Consider the following 22734-nt stretch of genomic DNA (forward strand, 5'->3'; position numbering starts at 1 on the left):
AAGATGTTTCAGTAATGTTGAGGTCTGGGGAGGCCAATCCATGGCTGACGTCCTGTGATGCTGCATTAGCAGTTTGTTCATAGTGAAAAATGAAGCCACTGCCAATCAGACATTTGCACAGTGGATCAACTTCTGATGGTACTGTCCTGAATTCCACACCTATAATATGTTTGCACGTACTGATGAATATGTGCAGCTGATTTTCAGTCCAGTTCCTGTGTGACAGACGCCAGTCTTTCTGCCTGTGTCCTTCCTTAACAATAGAGCCATCCTTCCACTGAGACTGTTTCTGATGAGGCTTCACTGAGCAGTAGATGGATCCCTCAGCTCATCTAATCGTCCTATTTCTAACACATGACTGTCAGAAACTGTTAATCTGCTGCAGCTCTTTAACTCCTCCACTTCTTTTTTTGTAATCTCTTAGTTTCCTCATCTTTTAAGGTGGCACTGCACACCAGATCCAAAGTCAACATGCTGTTATATAATGGAGTTGAACCTGTAATGGAGTTTGATTTAAACCAATCAGCAATTAAGTGAATGATGATGAGCAAAGATGGTGGAGGTGGTGGATGAAGACCCGGACAGCTGTGGTTGGCTCCTCGTATAGAGCAGAGTGAGGTTGTGTTTGCACATTATTATAAAACCATGTTCACCATATATTTTAGCTGCAGACAATAACATGATTTCTTTGCTGTGGTGATTTTATTCCACTTTGGTAAAATGGGAAACCATCATTTCTTGCTGTAATTCACACATTATTCCAAGAGCCTCAACACGAGCCTTGTAGTCCGACCATATATAGACAAATCAATAGTTGTGTTTGTAACAGCTCATGAACATGAATCGTTCCACATTACTTTAAAATCATTGTAAACTAAACTGGAATAAATGAGTGTTTATATATAGTTTTGTCTCAGCTGTTCATACACAGTGTTTCAGTTCTTATCAGAGTCCCACCGTCTCACTGTGGTGAACCTTTAGCTCTGTTGGAAGCGTGTTGTTAGACCAGGTTTCCCTCATTTAAAAATAATCTCTCATTAGAAATGGACATGATGTCTAAGACATAGAAATGCTTATTATGGGTTCACTTGATGTCACTGAAAAGATGCACATGGGTAACGTGCAGGCCGTCCTGCTCCGAGGTTTATCTCCTCACCTCGAGTCTGCGACACTCTCTCCGTGTCCTCTCAGATAAGGGCGCGCACATTTCTGCACCATCTTCTAAATGACAAAGAGCGATTCACAAAACAGAAGCTCACAAAACACTCATCACAAACCAAAAATGGCTCCACTGAGCGTCAAACTGTCACCAGAATTACTGATAATCTAAAGACTCACAGAACTCATTTTGTCTCATTGTGTCTTAGTTTGAGACATAAGTGCATGATCATAATACTGTGTAGTTAGATGAGACAGAGCTGATGCTTGCTCTTAATTATCCTCTTCATGTTTCCCGAGCCTCAGCAGTGGAAGCTACCATGGATAGAAAGACTATGACTCATCTTAAATCTCAAATCTTTGTCTCCAAAGAGCTGCTGATGTGTCCGATATGATCCACAAGCTTAAACTAGGATTATAAGTGTGTGCAAAAAGTCAACTTTATTTGTCGATTCTGCCACATGTACAGGACATACAGAGAATAGAAATTGCGTTACTCTCAATCCCTAGATAAATAGCAAATGAACATTTAAATATATTTAAATATAAAAGTGATTAAAAATGCAAGTAAAATAATTAAAAAGTAAAAATTTAAATAAATACAATTTTACATATAACAAGAAAGCTATACAATATACAATATAATGGGTAAGTGACATTGAGTGTAAACCAGGCAGAGTAGTGCAAATAGGCAAATAGTGCAAATGGAGATTTAGTAGTGTACGGTAAGAGAAAGTGTAACAACAAAGTCTTATGAGGTAATGGCAGTCCAATGCTCCACAAAGTGACTGGTAACTGGTGCAGGCCAGTGAGTGAGTCAGAGAGTGTGTGTGTTTGTGTGTGTGTGACAGAGTTCAGTGAGACCGTGGAGGAGAGAGGGGAGAGGGGGCAGAATCGGGAGGGAGTTAAGCTTCCTGACAGCCTGATGGATGAAGCTGTCCTTCAGCCTGCTGGTCCTGGCCTGGAGACTCCGCAGTCTCCTCCCCGACGGCAGCAGCTTGAAGAAGCTTTGCATTGGGTGTGTGGGATCAGCCGCTATGCAAAGGGCTTTTTTAGTGAGACGGGTGCTGTAAATGTCCTGGAGGGAGGGGAGAGAGACACCAATGATCCTCTCTGCAGCTCTCACTATGCGTTGGAGGGTTCTATGGCAGGACGCATTGCAGGCTCCAAACCACACAGTGATGCAGCTCGACAGGATGCTCTCGATGGTGCCTCTGTAGAAAGTGTACATGATGGGGGCTGGTGCTCCTGCTCTTCTTAGTTTGCGGAGAAAGAAGAGACGCTGCTGTGATTTCTTGGCCAGTGCTGTGGTGTTGTACGTCCAGGAGAGATCCTCTGTGATGTGCACACCCAAGAACTTGGTGCTGCTCACTCTCTCCACAGACGCTCCGTCAATGGTCAGAGGAGCATGTTGGGTGTGCATTCTCCTGAAGTCCACAACAATCTCCTTTGTCTTCTCCACATTCAGAGAGAGATTGTTGTCAGCACACCACGTGGCCAGGCGTCTCACCTCACTTCTGTAGTCGGTCTCATCCCTGTTGCTAATGAGACCCACCACCGTTGTGTCGTCCGCAAACTTGATGAAGAGGTTGGAGCTGTGTGATGGAGTGCAGTCATGGGTCAGCAGAGTGAAGAGGAGGGGGCTCAGCACACATCCCTGCGGGCCCCCCGTGTTTAAAATGATGGTGCTGGATGTATTACTGCCGACCCGTACTGCTTGAGGTCTTCCAGTGAGGAAATCCAACAGCCAGTTGCACAGTGAGGTGTTGAGCCCCAGCTGGACCAGTTTTTGAGTGAGCTGTTGGGGGATTATGGTGTTGAATGCTGAACTGAAATCTATGAACAGCATTCGAACATATGAATCTTTTTTGTCCAGGTGTGTGAGTGCTGAGTGGAGTGCAGTGGAGATGGCATCATCGGTTGAGCGGTTGGGCCGATACGCAAACTGGAAGGGATCCAGGGAGGGGGGCAGGACAGTCTTGATGTGCTGCATGACTAGTCGTTCGAAGCACTTCATCAGGATGGGAGTAAGTGCAACAGGACGGTAGTCATTAAAGCAGGAGGGAGATGACTTTTTTGGAACCGGAATGATTGTGGTGGCTTTAAAACATGTGGGGACGACAGCCTGGATGAGTGATAAGTTGAAGATGTCTGTGAAGACATCAGTGAGTTCCACTGCACAGTCTCTCAGTACACGACCAGGAATGTTGTCAGGACCCGGAGCTTTACGTGCATTGATCCTGCTGAGGGATCTCCTCACGCTGTCCGGTGACAGAGTCATCACCTGGTCACCAGGAGGGGGTGGGGTCTTCTGTGCAGTGGTGCTGTTTCGGACTTCAAAGCGAGCAAAGAAAGTGTTCAGCTCGTTCAGCAGGGGGATAGTGCTATCACAGGTCTGTGGTGGGGGCTTGTAATCTGTGATGGTCTGAATGCCCCGCCACAGGCTCCGTGAGTCTCTGCTGTCTTTGAAGTGATGAGATATTTTCCTGGAGTACTGTCTCTTAGCCTCTCTGATGCCACGGGAAAGGTTGGCCCTAGCTGTCCTCAGGCTTGCCTCGTCTCCATCTCTGAAGGCAACATTCCGAGCTTTCAGCAGCCTGTAGACCTCTCCTGTCATCCATGGTTTTTGATTGGCCCGGACAGTTATGGTTTTCGTGACTGTTACATCCTCAATACACTTGTTGATGTAGGCAGTAACAGTCTCTGCGTACTCCTGGAGGTCAGTGGTGTTGTTATAGGTGGCAGCCTGCTTAAACATGTCCCAGTCTGTAGTATTAAAGCAGTCCTGTAGAGCCTCTGAAGACCCCTCTGGCCACACTTGTATCTGCTTACGAACCGGTTTGGTCACTTTAACGAGCGGTCTGTAAGCAGGCATTAGCATGACAGTGATATGGTCTGAGGCGCCGAGGTGGGGGAGGGGAAAAGCTTTGTAAGCTCCTCTCTGGGTGGTGTAAACAAAGTCCAGTGTGTTATTTCCCCTTGTTGGAAAGTCTATGTGTTGTTGTATTTTTGGAAACACGCACTTTAAGTCTGCATGATTGAAATCCCCAGCCAGGATGAGAAAAGCATCAGGATGGGCTGTCTGCTGCTCACTGATGTGCTGGTACAGTTCATTCAGTGCCTCATTCCTGTTGTTGACATTGGAGGAGGGAGGGATGTACACAGCGCACAGGAGTATGGCTGTATATTCCCTCGGTAGATAGAATGGCCGGCACTTAATAACCATTAACTCCAGCACTGGTGAGCAGTGTTTGCAGACCGCAACAGCATCGCGACACCAGGCATCATTGATGCAAACACAAAGTCCTCCCCCGCGGGTCTTACCTCCCGCGACGATGACTCTGTCAGCACGGTAGCATGTTAGCTGGTCGAGCTGAATGGCGCGGTCCGGGACACTGTCGCTGAGCCATGTTTCCGTGAACACAAAAGCACAGCAGTCCTTTACATTCCTTTGAGATGAACGTAGCAGTCGGATGTCGTCCAGTTTATTTTCTAGCGAGCGATGTGTGTGAAACCTCTGAGGACTCACACGTGTGTGCTTCAGCCCACACACACATATGAAGCACTGCAACCTCACACAGAAGTGTTTTACACATCCAGCCTGAATCCTGATCATTTCTACAGTTTATTAAGTTCAGCTTCACCTGAACATCAGTGATGAAGCTGCTCTGACTCCATCACAGCTCACAGCTGTTGGAATGAGTCAAACAATGAAGAAGGTTCAGAAACAGCTGATGATTTTACAGAAACATGATGCAAACATGAGAATGGACACATGATTTTTTATTAACAGACACTGTTTATGTTTCACTGTGCATGACGTCATCAACACTGACACCAGGGGGCGCTCATCAGCAGCCTGAGGAACTGTGATAAGGGAGGGAGACGCAGTGTTGTGTGTACTGCAGTCGGACAGAAGGAAAAACTTCCTCCTGAAAACATTTTCATCCTTCCCAAAAGTGTTTGAGTCAAATGTTACAAATATATAAATACAATAAAACACAGGGTCTTACATAAAATTAGTGATGCAGTTGTGCACTGAGCACCTTTCCAATGTTCCTTCCTCAGATGAGTCCAGCTGCTGAACACATTAACATCTGTATGTAAATGTAGCCGAGAACCAACCTGAGCACTGCTGGGAAAATACAAAGGCAACCATCAAAGTGCTGTATTATCTTATTTATTCTGAATGTTGACTTAGATCCACACCACGATTTATGAAACTATAGAACTAAAATAACAACAATCGTCTGCTTCTTTAAAATTTCTTTCATTACATCAAACCAGTGAAAACTGAAAAAAACAAAGAGCTGTTAGCATGTTCAGACCAACTTTGAGACAGAGACTGTAAAGTTCTGCACTTTAAATCCTGCCTGTGTTCCTGCAAATGATTCACACTGAAAGTATCTTAGTTTAGTATTGAGTGAGCCACAAAGCAGCCTGATAGCTTTAAAACAGGAAAAGTAAATGAAATTGACAGTTTCAGTGTAGCTGGATCTATTATTGGGGCGTCATGGCCCCCGTAACCCTGCCTGGTCCTGAGGTCAAATCCACCATCTTTGTTTCAGAGCTTCATGTTCTCCCGTGTTTGTGTGCGTCCTCTCCGGTACTCCGGCTTCCTCCCACAGTCCAAACACATGCAGTTAGTGGGGTCAGGTTAGCTGTGAGTGGTTGTGTCTCTGTGTTATTCCACCTTAATCAATGACTTCCTGTTAGCATGAAGTGCTTCTGTAGGACTGATGTCATTTTCATGGTTGGATCATTTAAATGAAGCTGGACTCAGATGCAGTAAATAAGCTGATTGATCATTAATGAATAAAGCTGGTCAAACACATCACGTGGACACATGTGATTGTGTGTTGTAGTATTGATCCCAATGCTGGTATCAGTCCTGGATCAATAACACTGGATGGATGCGTTCAGCATGGAGCCCTGAGCTGTGTTACAGACAAACATGGAAACTGACAGGTCTGTGTCATTCACAGTCTGTAACACTTCTAAACAACAGAGGCTGACCCAAGTGCCTCAGAGCCAGGCACGCTCACATCACAGCTCTCTAAATAAGCCAGTTTCAAAATAAGAGCTGAAAGCTGTGTTTGCTTGTGTTAGCTTATTATTGTGGAGACTAACATTCAGTGATCATGTGTTCAGACTCATAATGATTACTCTCAGAAATCCTGATCTTTGTATTTACTGTGTGTTGGATCAATAACTGAGATTCATGGTATCACACAGCTGTGCTGCTGCTGATGTCAGCACATCTGGAACAATACGAGGTATCTGCTACCAGACTGAGCAGGACGTGAGACCTGTGGACTGTTTAAAGCTGTCCCTCCACAGCTCACTCAGACCTGATCCACACCTCAGTGATATTCTCTGACTTCCTCAGTAGAGACAGAAACCATTCAGATCTGGGACCATCAGCTGACTGATGATGTCACACAGACTGTGTTTTTCAGGAACAGTGATTCTGATGTGAGCCTGCTAGCTGACAGCAGACCTGATGAAAGCACATGTTCACATCTGTGAGGACAGACTGGACTCTTTGACTGCACCTTGGTTCTCCTCAGAGGTCTGTACAGGAGCATGTCCACCCCCACTGAAGATCTCAGTCACTGTGAAACATAGAAAGCTGCTTGTGTGGCCTCTGCCTCACATGTAGATACAGCTACAGGTTTCTCTGTCAGTCAGACTGAAACAGTGTCCTGATGCTGCATCATTCAGCTCTGTGCCCCAGTCAGCATCACTGGGAGCTACCAGTGTTTCTGCCCTTTTCCTGTAACACTACACTCAGCACAGGCTCAGCTGGTATCCAGTGTTGGACTTTGGCTTCAGCTGCTGTGATAGATCCTCTAACATAGATCAGCTCTGCTACATGTTGTTAGATAAGTGCAGCTGCTGTCATGTCCTGATGTTTCTCTGGCTCAGCAGCTTCTCCATCAGAGGTTCACATGGAGCTGATCCAGTATCTCCAATAACTGTGTTCTGTGCCTCACTGGTTCATCCTTCTGTCTGTGTGACGTCAGTCAGATGTTGAAGTTAAACTCTGTAATCTTCACTGTGTCACAGAGTTCAGTGAGTCCCGTTATTCACAGTATCAATCAGATCATCAGAGAACAGCTGATCAGCAATCAGTGGTGCCAACAGCGCCTCCTGTGGTGAGAGGATGCAATAATGCAATGTAGCATTTTTCCACTCAACACTTGCAGTCATGGAAACTGTCTGTTGGATCTGTGTGACGTTGCTTTCTTGGTTAGAGTTCCTCACAAACGTCCAGATGATTCTTCTAATGAGGCGTCGACCATGTTTGCAGCTCTTTGGAAGAAAACGTCGCCCTTTGCCATCCTTACTTTTCTTTGACTTCTTCAAATGCAGCTGAACTCCAGCTGGTATTTTCTTGGACTTTGCAGCTGTTTCTGGTCATCAGTTCATTCCTGCAAATCTCTGAAGCTGAACAACAATGATGCTGCATTGCTGGCTGATCCCAAAAGGTTGATTCTGTTCATCTGGACGTTTTCAGAAACGTTTGCTCACTGATCAGGTGACTTCTTCAGTCTCAGCTGACTGTAGCTTTACAAGCTTACAAACAGCACATTTGCACAATGACTGAAAGCAGCAGCTCCTGATATATATGATACTAATATAATACATATACATATATAATCCATACTAATGATGAAGGAACTGAGCTCACAGTCCATTGTTCATTCAGTGAACTACTCAGTTTATTTTGGGCCTCAGAAATGCTCACTCTGTTTGTACATCACTGTCAGCAATAGACTCATTCTGCTGTGTGGACAGGAACACATGTGACATCACTTCCTGTTTGTTTGTGACTGAAGAAGTTTACAAGGAATAATTTGGAAGAGTTTCAAACATCAACTGATTGAATCCATGAATCTGAAAACGTGTTTGTGAGTGAAAGAGACAGACATGTACAGACTGAACTATCTGTTCAACAGTCAGAGTGTTTCTGTAACAGGAGACACTCTTTACACTCCACTCAGCACAGGGACACTGAGGCACCACGAGACCAGACATAAAACCCAGGATAAAGAGTTTGAGTGAATGTGGTGTTGAAGGTGTGGAGGTGGATCAGAGTGTCAGAGGAGACTCTGTAGAAGGACAGAGTGCCAGCAGGACAGTCCACATACACTGCTGCTCTGTTAGAGACAGAGGAGGAGGAGGAGGAGGAGGAGGAGGAGGAGATGAATGTTACTCTGTTATTGTGCCAGACATAACCAGGACCATCATCAGAGCAGTACAGACTCCAGGACTGATCATTCCATCCAAACAAACAGTCATCACTGCGTCCTTTCCTTCTGATGCTTCTGTAACTCACTGATATAAAAACTCTTCCTCTCCACTCGACCTCCCAGTAACAGCGACCAGTCAGACCATTTCTACACAGCAGCTGTTTACAAACATCAAATCTGTCTGGATGATCAGGATATGACTGAACCTTCTTCACTTGTGTCACCTTCCTGTTGTTGTCAGACAGTTGGAGGTTTGTGTGCACTGTGTTTGTGTCGATTGTGAGTTGACAGGAATCTGATGGAGAGAACAAACACAATCCAGCTGCAGTTATTGATCCATCATCTGTTCATTGATTGACACTTTGATGATGACTCCTGACATGATGAAGATGGTTGAATGTGTGCTGCTTTGTTTTCATGAATCCCATTAAAAACACACTTACACTTCCTCAGACCTGGTCTCAACCATCGGACTCCAGCAGGCTCCACCCTGAAAGGAGGAGGGGGGTCAGAGCAGCACAGTCAGCATGCACACATGGACATTACATGGCTCTCACACACACACTGTTACACACTGAGCTCAAAGCTCGGCTCCACTGTTTTATTCAAAGAAATCTACATTTATTTATCAGCACATTTAAAAACAGCTTGAGCCAAAGTGCTGCACAGAGTAGAGACAAAATAGGAAACATACACAGTAATGACTATAAAGACTGGTCAGGATTGAAAGCTACAGAGTACAAATGTGTTTCCAACCGGCTTTTAAAAATGTCCAGTGTTGGTGACGACCTGATGTGAAGGGCGACTGTTCCAGAGTTTGGCTGCAGCCATCGATAAAGCTCACCTCTGTTTTTACGTCTAGTTCTGGTCAGAAGCTGCTTATCTGCAGACCTGAGGGCTCCACTTGGATTCTTTTGTTAAAGAGAGATAAGATGGAGCCAATCCATTCACAGATTTAAAGACAACCAGATCTGGAAGTGGATTCTACCACGTACTGGTAACCAGTGGAAAAAGCTGGTGATGGGTCGTCTAGCACAGACCCACCGCTGGAACCAGACAATTGATGAGGGAGAGAACTGTGACAGCGCCGTTCCTTCACTTGACCTCAGTCGCTCTCGTCTGCTCCCTCGTAACACTGCTCTTTATTGAGCTTACATGAATATGCACAAGTTCATTATGACGTCTTACACAGGTATGAACAAAGAGTACCAGTCTGTGCATAGTGTGTGTGTGTGTGTGTGTGTGTGTGTCTGTGTGTGTCTGTGTGTGTGTGTGTGTGTGTGTGTGTGTGTGTGTGTGTGTGTGTGTGTGTGTGTTCGTTCCAGATGTGACCCTGTGACCCCAAAGCTGGTGCTAAGAGTCCAGCGGTCCCCCTAACAAAGGGCTCTTGAAGTTTGACAATGTGATGTCTATTGTTGTGAAATGCATCAACCAAATCAGATCCAGGGGCTTAAAGCACCGAAGGTTCTGTGCTTTTCTAGAGGAAATGGAGTCAGAATATGGGGATGTGCTCGACTTCACTGAGGTACGTTGGCTCAGCAGGGGAAATGTATTAAAGAGACTTTTTGAGTTGAGAGCAGAAGTGAAGCCTTCATGGAGAAGGATGGAGTTAGTGTTCCTGTGCTAACTCATCCCAAATGGCTCATGGACTCAGCTTTTCTTGTTGATATGACACATGAGCTTAATGTACTGAACAAGACGTTACAAGGCCAGGGGCAACTTGTCAGTGCTGCCTATGACAACGTGAGAGCATTCTCCACAAAACTGGCGCTCTGGAAAGCTCAGCTCTCTCAGACAAACCTTTGCCATTTCCCAGCATGCAAGGCTCTCGTGGATGCAGGCACACCATTCAGTGCTGACGAGTATGTTGATGTCATTTTGAGGCTACAGGAGGAATTTGATCACAGATTTGCTGACTTCAAGACACACAGAGCCACCTTTCACATTTTTGCGGACCCCTTCTCCTTTGATGTGCAAGATGCCCCTTCTGTGCTTCAAATGGAGCTCATTGAGCTGCAGTGCAACTCTGAACTCAAAGCAAAGTTCAGGGAGGTGAGTGGAAAAGAAGACAAGCTTGGACAATTTTTGAGAGGATTGAGCCCTAGTTTCCCTCGGCTTTCCCGAATGTTCAAGTGGACCATGTGCCTTTTTGGTAGCACATACTTGTGCCAAAAGCTCTTCTCCACTTTGAACTTCAATAAGTCCAAGTACAGGTCCAGACTTACGGATGATCATCTTCAAGACATACTGAGGGCCGCAACTGCTTCCTCCCTCAGGCCAAATCTGGCTCGGCTATGCGAGAGGAAACGCTGCCAGGTCTCTAGCAGCAAGGAGTAGGCAAGAGAAGCCATGTTCAGAAGAACAGTTCATTTTCTACAGTGTTCCATTCATGTTCAGAAGAAGGTTATAGAACTGTTAATACAGACATTTCAATCTAAATACAGCAGATATAGAAGACTGAAAGAAACACACAAGTTCACTGACTAAAAATATCTTATTATTGTTTTATTTATGTATTACTGATTGATTTATTTTCTTATTAATTCTTAATTTGTTTATTTATTTTTCATATTTTGTGTTAAAAAATAAAAATAAAGAGATTTGAGAAGATTGGAATTTTTTAACCATGCCTTTCTTGTGGAAAACCTAATGCGGCCCAGCCTCACCCAGACTCTGCCTGCAGCGGCCCCCAGCTAAATTGAGTTTGAGACCCCTGTCCTACACCATAAATCAGTAAGAGAGGGTACGACCTCTCTCATGGCCCCAAGTGGTGTGTGCATGCCAGAGCACTCTGGAAGGCACACAGAGTCTTTACAGACTACTAAGGATCAAACCTCTATCATCATGCAATCGATTATACAACTCTAAGCATATATGAGTAAATATTTCTAAGCATAAATGACAATCAACAATATAAACCTTACAGCTGGTTTTAATAACAGAATTTATTTGTTTCTCAAATGAGAAAGAGCTATCGAGAAACACTCCTAAATCTTTAGTTCTGAACTTTTCCAGTGGGCCAAGGTCAACATTATTAGATAATGCTAATTCTTTTCCCTTACATTATAACAATGTGAGGAGTTAATGCTAAGTATACTGCCATTATTAACTAATGCTACTTTGACGTGAATTAGCATTATGTGCTAATACTAATACTGTTTTCCCTTAATTTTTAACAATGTGAGCGGCTAATTCTAAGTACGCTCTTGTAAATAGCTAATTCTAATTTAGTGTGAATTAGCATTATTCAATAATGCTAACACTGTTTTCTCTTACTTATTAAAAATGATAGTAGCTAATACTAATACTCTTTTCCGTTGGGTAACAACGATGTGAGGAGTTAATGCTAAGTAGGCTGCTTTTAGAGGCTTATTCTAATTAGGGCTGAATAATTATTAGTAGCTAATGCTAATACCGTTTTCTCTTTCCTTATAACAATATGAGCAGCTAATGCTAATTTGATGTGAATTAGCATTATATTAGTGAGGAGTTAATGCTAAGTAGGCTACCATTAGCAGCGAAAGCTAATTTGAGGTGAATAAGCATTAGTAGCTTATGCTAATACCCTTTTATCTTGTGTTATAATGATGTGACACTTTTCTCTGCTAAGGATTTGTGTGACCATGATGGAAACTCTGATAAGCTAATGCTGCTAAGCTAATGCTGTTTATGGGCCCTGTTAGAATCAATATTTCATTCTCATTCTGTTGTTTGACAACAATAACAGAAAAATGTGCACTTGAGAACAAATTTATTGTGAATTCAGCTGTGAATGTACAGTTTGTCATTATTTAAGCTTCCATTTCCAAATGTTAGCTGACACTTTATTAGGTACACTGGTATCTATATCAGGTACACCTGTGACCTAAATGTTCCTGCAAACAGACTCCTTGGAGACCCCTACATAAATATCCATGAACTATCCAGCTAGACTAGTGTGTCTGTCCCTGAAAATATTCCTGCATGTGTGATTGTTCATGTGTCATCTGCAGGAAGTGAGTGAAAGACACAGGAAATGTTTCCAGCTCTTCCTCCTCTATCAGACATTCTTCATACCTGAGAGTGTCCAGTCTCCAGCCTGGATCCTTCAGTCCAGCCGACAGCTGCTTCATTCCTGAGTCACCTGGATGATTGTAGCTCAGGTCCAGCTCTCTCAGATGGGAGGGGTTGGAGCTCAGAGCTGAGGCCAGAGAAGTACAGCCTTCCTCTGTGATCAGACAGCCTGACAGACTGCAGACACACAAAACAACAATCTATCTGTCAACAGTTGTTTTCTCTTTGTCACAATAACATCTATCCGTCCATTGTAACTTTAGGGCGATCGTGGCTCAAGAGTTGGGAGTTCGCCTTGTAATCGGAAGGTTGCTGGTTCGAGCCCCAGCTTGGACAGTCTCGGTCGTTGTGTCCTTGGGCAAGACACTTCACCCGTTGCCTACTGGTGGTGGTCAGAGGGCCCGGTGGCGCCAGTGTCCGGCAGCCTCGCCTCTGTCAGTGCGCCCCAGGGTGGCTGTGGCTACAATGTAGCTGCCATCACCAGTGTGTGAATGTGTGTGTGAATGGGTGGATGACTGGATATGTAAAGCGCTTTGGGGTCCTTAGGGACTAGTAAGGCGCTATATAAATACAGGCCATTTACCATTTATTTATAAGTGACAATACCCAACAGACAACAACAGTCATCTGAAGCTGTTTAACAGTGTAAGGTAACCGCCTCCACTGTGAGCAGCACTTGGTGATGGTGGGAAGAAGAACTCCCTTTGACACAAAGATCCTCCCAGTGAAAACAGGCTCCAGGAGGAGCATCTACCATGACTGGTTGCAGGGTGAGGGGAAAGAGAAGAGATGAGCTCAGAGAGACAAGAACAAAACAGAGAGACAAAAGTTAAGGACATGCAGTAGTGACATATAAAAGCATCAGGAGTGAAAAGTGGGGAGAAGAAAGCAGAGCATCATGGGAAGTCCACCAACAGCCCGAGCCTATAGCAGCATAACTAAGGGATGGTTCAGGGTCACCTGATCCAGCTCGAACTATAAGCTTTATCAAAAAGGAAAGTTTGAAGCTGATCGTCAAAGTAGAGAGGGTGTCTGTCTCCTGAACTCAAACTGGGAGCTGCTTCCACACCCAGTCCAACATAGCCAGGCTTTCTTTGCTGCTTTGACAAAACCTCAAATCCCAGTCAGAGATGATGAGCATCATCACAGTGATGATCATTTCTCTGTAACCCAGGCTTCCTGCTTCAGGATCTGTGCACGCTCACAGAACAAGGAGACCTTTCACTAAATGGATGGACTGAGCTCAGCCTACAGATGAACTGGTGCCAGAGATCATAAAGAACATCAAACAGTCAAATTCAACACTTTTAATGGAAATATGAGATTGATGCTGCAGACAATCATGAACCTGCTGAATTCATGAACATCAAGAATGCAGCGAGTGGTAAAATAAAGATTTGACCTCAGTGTGCTCAGTGTTCCTGTCTATTCCTAACATATTCCTAACATGATAGCTGCACTTTAGAGCTCTAAAACTGGAACTGACACATGTTTAAACTCTACATGTTACTCAGTACATTCAGTTCTGACACTCGCCCACAGTCCAACAAAGGAAACATGGAGATCACATCAGTTTGTCACCAAAGTCTAATTATTAGGGCAACTTAACCTGTTATAATCTCGTTAACTCATTAACTGATTAACGTCAGCAATTATTTTAATCACAGTTTTTAAAATCATGATTATTGTGAAAGTGCTCACTGGCTCTGAATATAACAGCCATGGGTCACAGGAGGGATGTTGATCAGTGCTGGCTTGAAATGGGCGTCATTATGCGTCTCAGCCAATGGGAGCATTGAGGGTGGGCCTAATACTACTGCAGCGCTCACATGACCCAGGACAGAGAGAAAGGGGCGGGGACAGAAACATGGAGACAGGTACAGAGCTTTGACATGTTCATTTTAAACTGCTCCAGGAGGCAGTGTTGATACAACTAAAGTTATCTGTTGTTGAAGAAGTCGGTCTGAGGAACGTTCTTAGGATCAACAAATGACGGCATGTATGAGCCTCAAGACGCAGCATCACAAGAAGAACACATGAGCTGTAGAAAAAGGAGAGACTACGAAAGCCACGGCGTTACAACATGAACCAGCTGTTGGTCTCTCTGGAGACTACTGGGCGTGGCTGGGTAACCATGGTTACCTGGGAGTTACAGAAACGTGCAGAACATGTGATTCATGTTGCACAGCAGTGGGACATTTGAAATAAAGTCAGCACACTCAGTACAGATAGTGCATCAAATATGATGCTGCTGCCAGACGTCTGCCTTTGAACACGTCCCTGCATCGCGCACAACACCAAGGTTGCCATGGCGATCACAGCTGACAGGGACAAAGTGCACAGCTGGAAGCCTGCGGGTATATTTAACATGATGTATTTCTCAGTGTCCTGTCGGTGTGTGAGAGACAAACAGCCTCTGTATGTGTGTGTAAATACAGCATGAATATGTAGAGGACATGTTTGTGGATATAAGTAAATGAAAGCTCTGCGTCATTTGAATCTTTGACTCTTGTTTCTGTTGCAAGTCTGTGACTGAACTTCTGGGAGGAGAAACGTTGGTTTCATGCTCTGTGATTCTGTGTTTTGTCATCTCTCTCAGGTGATGGAGAGCTCAGATGATGACCCCTGCCTACGTGGCCACTTCAACTGTGAGAGACAGAATGTGAAAAAAAAATCCATGAATCCACATGGTAGGATTTGTAAAGAATTTATTGGTAAATCAGGGTGGAAAATAAGTATTTGGTCAATAACAAAAATACAACTCAATACTTTGTAACATAACCTTTGTTGGCAATAACAGAGGTCAAACGTTTACTATAGGTCTTTACCAGGTTTGCACACACAGTAGCTGGTATTTTGGCCCATTCCTCCATGCAGATCTTCTCGAGAGCAGTGATGTTTTGGGGCTGTCGCCGAGCAACACGGACTTTCAACTCCCGCCACAGATTTTCTATGGGGTTGAGGTCTGGAGACTGGCTAGGCCACTCCAGGACTTTCAAATGCTTCTTACGGAGCCACTCCTTTGTTGCCCGGGCGGTGTGTTTTGGATCATTGTCATGTTGGAAGACCCAGCCTCGTTTCATCTTCAAAGTTCTCACTGATGGAAGCAGGTTTTGGCTCAAAATCTCACGATACATGGCCCCATTCATTCTGTCCTTAACACGGATCAGTCGTCCTGTCCCCTTGGCAGAAAAACAGCCCCATAGCATGATGTTTCCACCCCCATGCTTCACAGTAGGTATGGTGTTCTTGGGATGCAACTCAGTATTCTTCTTCCTCCAAACACGACGAGTTGACTTTATACCAAAAAGTTCTACTTTGGTTTCATCTGACCACATGACATTCTCCCAATCCTCTGCTGTATCATCCATGTGCTCTCTGGCAAACTTCAGACGGGCCTGGACATGCACTGGCTTCAGCAGCGGAACACGTCTGGCACTGCGGGATTTGATTCCCTGCCGTTGTAGTGTGTTACTGATGGTGACCTTTGTTACTTTGGTCCCAGCTCTCTGCAGGTCATTCACCAGGTCCCCCCGTGTGGTTCTGGGATCTTTGCTCACCGTTCTCATGATCATTTTGACCCCACGGGATGAGATCTTGCGTGGAGCCCCAGATCGAGGGAGATTATCAGTGGTCTTGTATGTCTTCCATTTTCTGATGATTGCTCCCACAGTTGATTTTTTCACACCAAGCTGCTTGCCTATTGTAGATTCACTCTTCCCAGTCTGGTGCAGGTCTACAATACTTTTCCTGGTGTCCTTCGAGAGCTCTTTGGTCTTGGCCATGGCGGAGTTTGGAGTCTGACTGTTTGAGGCTGTGGACAGGTGTCTTTTATACAGATGATGAGTTCAAACAGGTGCCATTCATACAGGTAACGAGTGGGGGACAGAAAAGCGTCTTACAGAAGACGTTACAGGTCTGTGAGAGCCAGAGATTTTCCTTGTTTGAGGTGACCAAATACTTATTTTCCACCCTGATTTACGAATAAATTCTTTTGTTCTTCTCTTGTTAGAAAGACGCAGTCCCAGCAGTTAGCTTGTCTGCTAGTTAGCTGAGAGCTAGCTCAGTTGTACATTGAATACCAAACCGTGTAAACCAGGGGTGTCAAACATATGGCCCGTGGGCCAAATCCAGGCCTTGAGATAATTTCGTATGTCAAATATTGATGAATTTTCAGGCTTGCTGATAATCAATGTGAGCACGGCTGAGATGTTATTCTGATGAGCAAACCATGTGGCCAAACACTTTAAGAGACAGACTGGGATCATACCATTATGTGAAAGAAGACGGAAATGTCCCATAGACAGCAAGGGTAGTGGTAGAGACCAGTACACAGAGAAATGGGAGCTGTATTGAAATGCAAGCGTGTCAGGAAAGAGTGAAAAGGCAAAATGAGCAGCATCTGGCTGCATTTCAGTGATATTGGAGAGCACAAAGCTGAGTGCAACATTTATACAGGAGATATACAGGAGACGCTGAGAGCGGAACTGATAAAATTAGGAGCTGGCTAAAGTGAGACCCATTTTTATTTCCACCCATTTTCCACTGTGGAGGACAAAAGGTTTCAAACTGGTCCAGGTCTTAAACCTCACATGTTCTTCCTAATAGCAGTAAATGGATAGAAATAAGGCTTTTATGAAAACACTGAATAAAACTTTCTGCCTTTAAAAAGACTAAATGTACAGTTCAGTATTGAATACTACATAAAATAAACTATATATAAAGTGTGTCTGAATGGCAGAGATGCAGAAATATGTGCATATAGCACAGAGCCACGGCTCAGTGTCTGAATGAGTCTCACAGACCTGAATGTGCTGTTGAAGCCATTTATAATTATAACGTAATTCTTTACTCGTTTGATCTGCTCCTTACCACAAGCCACCAGACGTAGAAGGTTTTGGACTTTTAACTATATTTTCTCAAGTTTTACAACTTTTCTGACTGTTAAAAACCTCGTTATGGCCATTCATGCTATACAAAGTAATTAGACATGTGTGGTATCTACAGAAACGTCAGAATCTCAGCTAAAAGTTCACAAAACCATCTCAACAACCACCAAACAGCTGAAACAGCAGGTGAACAGATCACACAAAAAAGATGTAAACACAAATCCCCCTGATCATCTGTTTTTTAAACATGAAGCGTCGTTTTGGACGTTCATTTACTGCTGGTTCAGTGAATTTTGGTTGGACAGTGATGAAACCTGCAGCCTCAGAATCTGTGAGAAGTCTGCTTTCAGCTCGCAACAGCATTGTTGTGTTGTGTGGATCCACCTCTGCAAACTCATCACTGTTTCACCATCATGTTTCTACTTAGACAATAACAAAGGAAGCAGTTCCCAGGAACTACTTCCTGTCTTGTTAACATAAGAGTACGTTGCCCTTCAAAACACCTCCACTTCTCCTCTTATTAGAGGACTGGCTTATTATTAATCTGCTAATTCTGTCAGTTGATGAAAGAAAAATGCTTGATCTCACCTGAGAGTTTCCAGTGTACAGTGTGGACTCTTCAGTCCTTCAGACAGAAGCTTCACGCCTGAATCCTTCAGGTTACTGTTACTCAGGTCCAGCTGTCTCAGATTAGAGGTCTGAGAGCTGAGACCTGAGGCCAGAGCTTCACAGCTTCTCTCTGACAGGTCACAGTGACTCAGTCTGAAAAATAACAGATAAACAATTACAAAAATAAAACACTTATGTTGAAGCGTAATGAGATACTATTATATTTAGCAATATTTAATCTTGTTTTGTCAAGAAACTGAGCACTGATGCAGAGCAACATGTGGAGAGAATCAGAGGAGAAGAAGTGAAGAGAGAACAGCAGTAAAACAACACTGAATTGTTCAGTGTGCTTTTGATATCAACAGAATGTGTCAAATTTCTTTATTTTGTATTTGTTTTAGTAGAATTGATGATTATCACTTAGATAACAACCACAGGCCAGGTCTAAATTGCACTTTGGTGACAGTTACACCCAGAAATATTTCAGAAACGTGGACAATTTGTGCTCCATTGTATTCAGTATTGAACAAACCGAGTACCGATGACCACTTAATATTTTTGATATTTTATTTGAGTTGTTCCACCTGATCTGTGTTAACTAAAATAAACATTTAAAAGCTAAAGCTATGATCACATATGTACTTACAGAGCTTTGTTGGAGGCTTTGACCACTGGCAGCAGCCTCAGAAGAGCCTTTTTAAAGGCTCATGTTCTCACTTAGATCATTTATTTCTACTTACATTTCATTCTGGGAAAAATGGGGATTACTTTGAAAAAGGGAACTATTTTCCCCAAAAATCAGCCCTGGATTAGTAAATCACTCCAACATGTTCTCAGGCAGAAGAAGCTGTCTTGTTATGAGGGAGAGAAGAAAAGTAAGTAAGTAAAACTTTATTTATATAGCACGTTTCAAGATAAAAATCACAAAGTGCTTCACAGAAGCTAAAACCTAAAAATAAAAATCAACTAAAAGCAAGTTTAAAAAGATGGGTTTTTAGCTGTTTTTTAAAAGCGACCACTGAGTCCACAGATCTCAGGCTCAAAGGGAGAGAGTTCCACAATCTGGAGGCCACAGTTCCAAAAGCTTTGTCGCCTTTTGTTTTCAGCCTCGTGTGTTGGACAGCAAGCAAGCCCTGGTCACATGACCTCAGGGACCTGCTGGGAATGTATGGATGTAAAAGTTCACTTATATATGTTGGTGCTTGTCCATGCAGGGCCCTGAAAGTCAAGGTCAAAACCTTAAACTGGATCCTGAATTTAATGGGGAGCCAGTGCAGCTGAATCAGCAGGGGTGTGACATGGGAAAACTTGGAGGACTTGGTCAGAAGCTTTGCAGCAGCGTTCTGAACAACTTGCAGACGCTCCAAAGAGGCTTTACATAAACAAGTAAACAAAGAATTACAGTAGTCCAGACGAGATGAAACAAATGCATGAATGACAATTTCTAATTCGGAGCGCGATACAATGGGACTCAGCTTAGCAATGTTTCTCAAATGATAAAAACAGGAGCGAACCAAAGATTTTACATGGGCATCCAAAGTCAGAGCTGAGTCAATACTAACACCAAGGCTCCTGATAGACGGTTTTGCAAATGTAGCAAGTGGACCTAAGTTTTCCATAATACCAGGTACAAAATTTTTAGGAGCACAAACAAGAACTTCAGTCTTCTCCTCATTTAGTTGAAGAAAGTTTCCAGCCATCCAACATCTAATGGAGTCTATGCGCTTGTGCAAAATCTGTAGCTTGGAAACATCATGGGGCTTAAAGGAGATGTATACCTGAATATCATCTGCATAGCAGTGATACGAAATGTCCTTAAAAGTGCTTAATAAGTGTTGAAGAGGAAGTAAATACAGTAAGAACAATAAAGGCCCCAAAACTGAACCTTGCGGCACACCATAGGTAAGAAAAGTAGAAGAGGAACTGTACTTAGAGGTAGCCACAGAAAAGGATCGTTCATGCAAATAGGATTCAAACCAGTCCAAAGCAGCCCCTGATATACCCACCCAGTCTCTCAGCCTATCTAGCAGAATATGATGGTCCACAGTATCAAAGGCGGAGGTCAGGTCCAACATCAACAGAACGGAGCATTCTCCTGCGTCACATCTCATCAAAATGTCGTTGGAGACTCTAAGAAGTGTAGTTTCAGTAGAATGAGCTCTACGAAAGCCAGATTGGAATTTATCCAGAATGCTGTATTCATCTAGAACAGCTATAAGCTGCTTAGCCACAACCTTTTCTAAAATCTTAGAAATGAACGGTAATTTTGAAATCGGTCTGTAGCTACTGAGAAGAGAAGCATCAAGCTTAGGTTTTTTTAACAGTGGGTGAATAACAGCATTCTTACAATAAACAGGGACCTGACCAGAAACCAGTGAGGTATTGATAATTGTGAGCACACAGGGACCAATAGACTGAAAGACATTTTTAAACAAAGATCCAGGTAAAATATCAAGAGAGCAGGAGGATGCTTTCATTGAATTAACCAACTTGACCAGCTCAGGTAAGGACGCAGGTAAAAATCTTTCTAACATTACAGGCCTAGCTTGAGTTGGAGCAGACAAGAGAGACACAGAAGGAGAGATATTGTTCCTCACGTTACTGACTTTTTCAACGAAGAAAGAAAGAAATTTTTCACAATATTCATTTGATGAAACTGGGACAGCAGGTGGAGCAGGAGCAACAATATCACTAATGGTGTCGAATAGTACCTTGGGGTTACCTCTGCTCTTAGACACTAAGTCTGAGAAATAGGCCGCCCTCGCATCTCGAACTGAAGTGTTAAAAGAGACTAAAAGGTCCTTTAAATGAAGGAGATGGACATGCAAACGCGTTTTCCTCCATAAACGCTCAACCTTACGGCAGCAACGCTTTAAGAAGCGAATGCTGTCATTTGACCAGGGAGACGACTTTGAAACCGGAGCTAGTCTAACTTTGACAGGACAAACATTGTCTAAAATACAAAGACAATGATTATTAAAAAGATTTGTTAAAAAATGAACATCATTATAAGGAGATAAAACTAAATTAAAAGCATCGGAAAATTTAACAGCACTAGAGGAAGTTAAGATGCGAGAGCTAACCACATGTCGAATAGGAGAGAGGGACAAATGGAAAGACAGATTAAAAAGAATACAATGATGATCCGAAATAAAAATGTCCTCAGTACAAATAAAATCAATGTTTAAACCTAAAGTAAAAACAAGGTCCAGTGTGTGTCCTTTGGTGTGTGTGGGACCAGACACATGCTGAGTAAAATGAAAAGAATCCATGACGCTAAGGAAACCTCTGGCAAAGAGAAAACAGAAAAGCAGCTAAAATCAGATGTAAAAGTAAAGCAGAGCATGAGCTGAATAAAGGACACTCAAGGCTGGCTTGGAAAGGAATGAAGTCCATGGTGGGGATGCAGAACAAGGAGCAAAGATGAATGTGATGCTGAATCACCAGAAGACTTGGACTCATTTGATTCCAGCTTTTTTTTATTTTTTTTTTTATTGACATTTTAGAATCACTATACAATACCATCAACTTCAGCTTTCTTTCAGTACATATATTTTTTTCTTTTTTTCTATATTTAAACAACTAAAATATCCATACAATAAGAATGAAAGAAGAAGAAGAAAAGAAAAAGAAGCAAAACAGGAAACAACAAACAACATAAATAAAAAATACATAAGGAAAAAGAAAAAGGAAAGAAAAATAAATAAATAAATATAGGGAGTGTGTTTTTGTTTCCATTAATGTAACTAATTTTTCCTCTAGTCTTCTAGTAGTTAACAAAGTCAAAATCTAATGCAAAATCAAAAACTGGCCTGCGTTTTCTAATGTAGTCCATCCATTTCTTCCATCATGATACAAACAGGTCCCTCTTGTAGTTCACATCTGCTGTCATTTTCTCCATTCTGTAAATGTCCAGTGTGATGTTCATCCACGTGTTCATAGCTGGGCTCTCTGAAGAAAGACATTTTTTTGTGATGGCTTTTTTTCCTGCTGCCAGTAAAATATTAAACAAGTATTTATCGTTCTTTGTCCATCCTTCTGGCATAAGTCCAAAACGTAGAGTTTTACTTTCCAAAGGTAAATATCTTCCAAATGTCTCGTGTATCGCTGCATGTATTCCCTTCCAATAAGTTTTAATAACATGACAGTCCCAGAAAATATGATAGTGATTTGCATTTGTATTTCCACAATTTCTCCAGCAAGCGGGAGGGTTACCTTCATAGTGAGATTTTTGGAGAGGTGTAATAAAATATCTTATCAGGCATTTCCACCCAAATTCCCGCCAGCTCTGTGAGCTGCTACATTTCCATTGATATGCCCATATTGTTGTCCATTCTTCCTCCTTTATCTCTATTCCTCCCTCCATTTTCCATTTTGTTTTGATATACAAGGTTGAGTGTAATTTCATATTTGTTAATCCTTTATAGAGGTCACCTATAATACCTCTGTTTTTATTTGAACTGCCCTTTTAAATACATCTAGCAGCTGTTTACTCAATTCAGCCTTAGCTTTTATCGTTTTATTGACAAAATGCCTCATCTGTAGACATCTATAAAAATCCTGTGTTTCTAATGAATATTTGTCTTTCATTTTATCAAAACTAATTAGTCTGCCTTCCTCCATTACCATACATAAAGCTGTTAATCCTTTATATGTCCAATCTTTGAATCTGGTGTCCAATTTATTTGGAGCAAAATGTGTGTCATATGCACACCACTTAAGAACTGCTATATCCTCTTCTAGTTTATATTCTTTTATTACTGTTTCCC

General features: G+C 42.9%; 1 protein-coding gene and 1 long non-coding RNA gene across 2 annotated transcripts in view; both read right to left on the minus strand.

The window, feature by feature from the left end:
- LOC112431043 (protein NLRC3-like) overlaps positions 1–22734 on the minus strand; it is a 79495-nt gene that overhangs the window by 15811 nt on the left and 40950 nt on the right. The window lies entirely within an intron of this gene.
- Positions 8858–18173, minus strand: LOC143418458 (uncharacterized). Its single transcript, XR_013098452.1, has 3 exons — positions 17945–18173; positions 12471–12644; positions 8858–8904 (listed from the first exon to the last, which is right to left on the minus strand). It is a non-coding gene; the product is annotated as an uncharacterized LOC143418458 (long non-coding RNA).

This window comes from Maylandia zebra, linkage group LG4 (assembly GCF_041146795.1).
Source record: "Maylandia zebra isolate NMK-2024a linkage group LG4, Mzebra_GT3a, whole genome shotgun sequence".
In the NCBI taxonomy this organism is placed as follows: Eukaryota; Metazoa; Chordata; class Actinopteri; order Cichliformes; family Cichlidae; genus Maylandia; species Maylandia zebra.